This window comes from Oncorhynchus clarkii, chromosome 17 (assembly GCF_045791955.1).
Source record: "Oncorhynchus clarkii lewisi isolate Uvic-CL-2024 chromosome 17, UVic_Ocla_1.0, whole genome shotgun sequence".
Classification (NCBI taxonomy): Eukaryota; Metazoa; Chordata; class Actinopteri; order Salmoniformes; family Salmonidae; genus Oncorhynchus; species Oncorhynchus clarkii.
The window spans coordinates 20,809,963-20,816,073 of record NC_092163.1 but is presented as its reverse complement, the minus strand read 5'-3'; positions in this window follow the sequence as shown (position 1 = coordinate 20,816,073).

The window sequence follows — 6,111 nt, the reverse complement described above, 5'->3', positions numbered from 1 at the left end:
TCCTCAAACTACTTGGTCCAAGTTTCTATGTATCTGTAAACTATTTATAAGGACTAAATGTGTTTGTAAACAGCAGCTGTCTCGCTGTAGGCCTGAGAATGGCTTTGACATCCCCTCAAGGGACCAGACTCAGAGGCATTACTATTACTGCCATTACTGACTCTGTGCCAAACTCAGGCACATATTAGATTGACAATACATGGAAGTGAGCTTCACCAACGTCCCAAAAATGAATAATACTTGAAAGTCTTACTTACTTTTACTCACTACATTCGTACAGAAAATATGTAGGGGAGAGCAAGGCATACCTTGTCACACTGTCTAACATGTACTGGGCACAATACATCACAATGGTATAAATGTCATACTTAATGAAAGCTGGAACACTTGGGCATATATTTTGTATTCTTTACATCTTCATATCTTATTTCAGTACGGAGTTGTATACTTGTGACAATTTGCCCCATTAGTGGGTAAATTGTCACACTACGTCAGGTAAATTGTCACATTGGATTATCAACAAATAAGAACGCAACTAATTATTTTTTGAATATTGATTTAATTTCAAAACTAAATTCAACTTCATTAAAGAACTCAAAATAAAAACAATCATGCCTAGAGAATCTGGCAAATCATGCCTTTCAATCAAAACAATAATGCTGGCAGAGCACACATTAATTAAGTGGCACGACCACTTTACCTTGAAATCGAACATTCTGTGGTGTGTACATAGATCCATAATTATTGGAATCGGAATAGAATGTAATGCTGCAGATAAGACTTAAAACATTTAAGCAAGTTAACAAAACAGACGTGGTGTTTAAAAACACAAATGCACAGTTTTGTAACAGCCTATTTTTTACCTTTATTTAACTAGGCAAGTCAGTTAAGAACAAATTCTTATTTTCAATGACGTCCTAGGAACAGTGGGTTAACTGCCTGTTCAGGGGCAGAATGACAGATTTGTACCTTGTCAGGTTGGGGATTTGAACTTGCAACCTTTCGGTTACTAGTCCAACGCTCTAACCACTAGGCTATCCTGCTGCCCCTATACGACGTACATCCGTATCTGACTAATCAGACTCATCCTCAGAGTTACAGTTCTGGCACACATAAATTGCCTGGCCTGAGGTGCATACATCATGGGCCCATTTGCTGCATCTCACACACTTCACCCAAGTCTCCTTTGGAAGGCTGTTTGAAAACGGCTCCACACAGACGAGGCAGAAGCACTCCTCTTCATCTGATGATGACTCTTCTACCATTTTTCTTTTTTAGCTGCCTTCTTGTTCTGTGCAGATCCAGATTTTGCCTCCCCCCTTGCTTCCCTTTCTTCGGAAACAGCCTTTTGCTAGGTTGTGCATTATTCTTTTCCATTTCTAGTGCCTGCTTCACTGGAATGTCAGTTAGAATTGCTGTTTTGTGCCGTTTTATTCCTTTGCAAGCTGGTTTTCGGGGTCCAGCTTTTGGATATGGCCAAATGTCTTCTGGAGTTGGTAGTCTGCTGTCAGCAATGGCATTGCTGGGCAAAAGGGTGAGCTGGTGCTAGCATAAGAACTGGGCAGGTCTGTGTCTGAACTCGTGCTAGGCAGGGCTGGAATGGTGCTGGGTCTGGCAGGGCTGGAATGGTGCTGGGTCTGGCAGGGCTGGAATGGTGCTGGTGCCTGGCAGGTTGGTGCTGGGTCTGGAAGGGCTGGAATAGTGCTAGGGCCTGGCAGGGCTGGAAATGTGCTGAGGCCTGGCAGGTTGGTGCTGTGGCCTGGCAGGGCTGGAATGTTGCTGGGGCCTGGCAGGGCAGGGTTGGTGCTGGGGCCTGGCAGGGTTGGGTTCTGAATGGGGCGATCTGTAACGTAGGATGGCGCAAACTCGGTTTCCAGAAATACATCCCTGTTGTAAGGTTGTACCTCAGCCACCCTAAAGCCAGCCTGAATGTTCAAGGGGGTTGCAGCCAGAGGATAGGCGATAATCCACAATCCCAGGAATGTCATAAATTGACATTGTCTTCCTGCATCACACGCGGTGTTGATGTGCCTCTTTAGCGGCCCGTAGACAGACCTGTCTAAGGATTGAAGCCGATGAGAGGAATTGGGTGGGAATGACAACATAATTATGCCATTTTCTTTGGCATAATTGAGTCCATCAATGGACAGATGAGACTCGTGGGTTTTGTCCAAAAGGAGTAAACAGGGCTTCTCCTTTGAACACTTCGTATGCTCAACGAAATGTTTCAGGAAGTTAACAAAGTACTTTCATCCACCAAGAGGGATTTGCCCCTATGGAGGTATACTATTCCCTGTGGCTGAGACAGCACAGGCCAGTTTAACGAGGGTTCCCCTTTCAACGGAGGTCAGTGACCCTACTTGTTTGAATCCCCGTCTGTCAGGTTTATGTACAGTGGTCACCCCAGTTTCATCGACATTCCATATGTCTCCTGGTCCAAATTGACGTTTCTGTAGCACTTCTGCTACATTGTTGAAGAAAGCATGAACATTTTCTCTGTTGAAGCTACTTGCTAGGGCAAGGCTAGTTGCCTCTGGTTCTCAGCGACAGCGTTGGGTGCCGCTTTAAGAAGCCTGTAAACCACTCCGAGCTGGCCTTTTCTTTTTCTGCCCACAGTGGCGCGAACATCAGCTGGTGTGACATAGCAAACTGGTAGGCAAGTCTTTTGACCTCACTTGGCGACAGACCAAAATAAATGTCAGCTGACCTAGTAATATACTGAACAAGCTGCATCTCCAAATCAGGTGAAAAAAACCTGCCGTGGCTTTGACTAGCCAACCACTGTTGTTGGCATGGCTGTCTGACTTTCAACTTCTTCTCTGGTAACCTTTTGACAATACCGAGTTAGAGTATGGTCATTTATGTCGAAATCCTTAGCTGTACTCCTGATTGATTTGTTCTGCAACTTCACCTGCCTCACTGCCTTTAACATTATGCCAGGTGGTGTGCTGCCATTCTCTGTCTTTCTTTTATAATTTCTAACCTTCTTTCTCTCCCTCCTTCCTTCCTTCCTTCCTTCCTTCCTTCCTTCCTTCCTTCCTTCCTTCCTTCCTTCCTTCCTTCCTTCACACATTTCCTCATTGCAATTGCATATTCATTACAGGCTTATTATGCCCACCTCCCTGTCTACAATCCTTGTTGTCACAATGCAATTCACAACACCACAATTATAATTTTGAACATTCATAACAAAAAAAAAAGCTGTATTGCATAAAATGTAAAGTGCCATTGTTTGACTTTTTTTGAAGGGGGAAAAAAAGATTAGAGTGACCTTGACCACGTGTCAAGGTCACTTGACAGGAAGTTGAACATGTAGTCACACAAAGTAGTTGTTTAGTTTTTGAGATAGCACCTCTAGTGTTGAAGGTATGAACAGTTTGACAACTTATCCATGTGACAACTTACCTCGCTCTCCCCCTTTTTACTCCCATACATTTTCCTTGAAACAAAAAGTACTTGTTTAATTTCAAATGCTCAGGTAGGAAAGCAATATGGTCCAATTTAAGTACCTATCAATATAACACGTTGTCATCGCTACTGCCTCTGATTTGGCGGACTCAATAAACACAAATACTGCGCTTGCAAATGATGTTGGAGTGTGTGCCCCTGTCTGTCCGTCAGAGGTGTAGGCAGAAAATGCTGTGTCTGGGGCCGAGTAAAAGTGACTGGAGCTGGGCCAACATTTTCCAGCAAAAACATCCCGACATAGTAAGTGAAAATTAGTGCAATTGCATCATTTAACACATAAAACATGATAAATGTGCCCAAGAAACACCACAAATTTCCCTTGTCAAACAAGCCCGTAATTAGGCCTATTGCCAAGTAGGCAGCACAAGTTAAAACCGCATACAACAACACCTCTGACAAAACAAGCTGACCATCCAAGTTCGACAGTAAACAAACATAATTAAATACACATCATGTTTGGGGTAGCAGCTCAACCCGAACTAGAATACATTTATTTTAATTGAATCTAGGCCTGCGAAAAGGGGAGACACATTGTACAACATGACATCCATCTAGACAGGAGGAGGAAAGTATCCTCCTAAACTTTCCAGTGGCACTGACTCACCCAATGATGACAGTGAATATGCGCACTCACCGGTCCTGGTGTAGCCTACGAATGGGAATAAACTACAGTACGTTTTACAGTTAAATCATTTTAAAGGATCACCCAGAAAACATGTGACTTGTGTTTATCCTGCCATTGAAATTTGAAATATTGCAATGGGCTAGGGCTGTTTTTAGATGCTTTTCACTGACAAGCAGCTATTTCATATTTCCCGGGCGTGCGCTGACCAAATTGCAGGCTTCCCTGTAGCCTAGGCTGTGTGCTTATAATTTACCGTATGATTGTGATATAACCAACGCCAAGTTAACAAATAGATCACCGACCATTTCGAATCCCACCATACAGTGCCTTGCGAAAGTATTCGGCCCCCTTGAACTTTGCGACCTTTTGCCACATTTCAGGCTTCAAACATAAAGATATAAAACTGTATTTTTTTGTGAAGAATCAACAACAAGTGGGACACAATCATGAAGTGGAACGACATTTATTGGATATTTCAAACTTTTTTAACAAATCAAAAACTGAAAAATTGGGCGTGCAAAATTATTCAGCCCCTTTACTTTCAGTGCAGCAAACTCTCTCCAGAAGTTCAGTGAGGATCTCTGAATGATCCAATGTTGACCTAAATGACTAATGATGATAAATACAATCCACCTGTGTGTAATCAAGTCTCCGTATAAATGCACCTGCACTGTGATAGTCTCAAAGGTCCGTTAAAAGCGCAGAGAGCATCATGAAGAACAAGGAACACACCAGGCAGGTCCGAGATACTGTTGTGAAGAAGTTTAAAGCCGGATTTGGATACAAAAAGATTTCCCAAGCTTTAAACATCCCAAGGAGCACTGTGCAAGCGATAATATTGAAATGGAAGGAGTATCAGACCACTGCAAATCTACCAAGACCTGGCCGTCCCTCTAAACTTTCAGCTCATGCAAGGAGAAGACTGATCAGAGATGCAGCCAAGAGGCCCATGATCACTCTGGATGAACTGCAGAGATCTACAGCTGAGGTGGGAGACTCTGTCCATAGGACAACAATCAGTCGTATAATATTGCACAAATCTGGCCTTTATGGAAGAGTGGCAAGAAGAAAGCCATTTCTTAAAGATATCCATAAAAAGTGTTGTTTAAAGTTTGCCACAAGCCACCTGGGAGACACACCAAACATGTGGAAGAAGGTGCTCTGGTCAGATGAAACCAAAATTGAACTTTTTGGCAACAATGCAAAACGTTATGTTTGGCGTAAAAGCAACACAGCTGAACACACCATCCCCACTGTCAAACATGGTGGTGGCAGCATCATGGTTTGGGCCTGCTTTTCTTCAGCAGGGACAGGGAAGATGGTTAAAATTGATGGGAAGATGGATGGAGCCAAATACAGGACCATTCTGGAAGAAAACCTGATGGAGTCTGCAAAAGACCTGAGACTGGGACGGAGATTTGTCTTCCAACAAGACAATGATCCAAAACATAAAGCAAAATCTACAATGGAATGGTTCAAAAATAAACATATCCAGGTGTTAGAATGGCCAAGTCAAAGTCCAGACCTGAATCCAATCGAGAATCTGTGGAAAGAACTGAAAACTGCTGTTCACAAATGCTCTCCATCCAACCTCACTGAGCTCGAGCTGTTTTGCAAGGAGGAATGGGAAAAAATTTCAGTCTCTCGATGTGCAAAACTGATAGAGACATACCCCAAGCGACTTACAGCTGTAATCGCAGCAAAAGGTGGCGCTACAAAGTATTAACTTAAGGGGGCTGAATAATTTTGCACGCCCAATTTTTCAGTTTTTGATTTGTTAAAAAAGTTTGAAATATCCAATAAATGTCGTTCCACTTCATGATTGTGTCCCACTTGTTGATGATTCTTCACAAAAAAATACAGTTTTATATCTTTATGTTTGAAGCCTGAAATGTGGCAAAAGGTCGCAAAGTTCAAGGGGGGCGAATACTTTCGCAAGGCACTGTACCTTCTCCGCTATGCAATCTGGTTTCCGAGCTGGTCATGGGTGCACCTCAGCCACGCATAAGGTCCTAAAC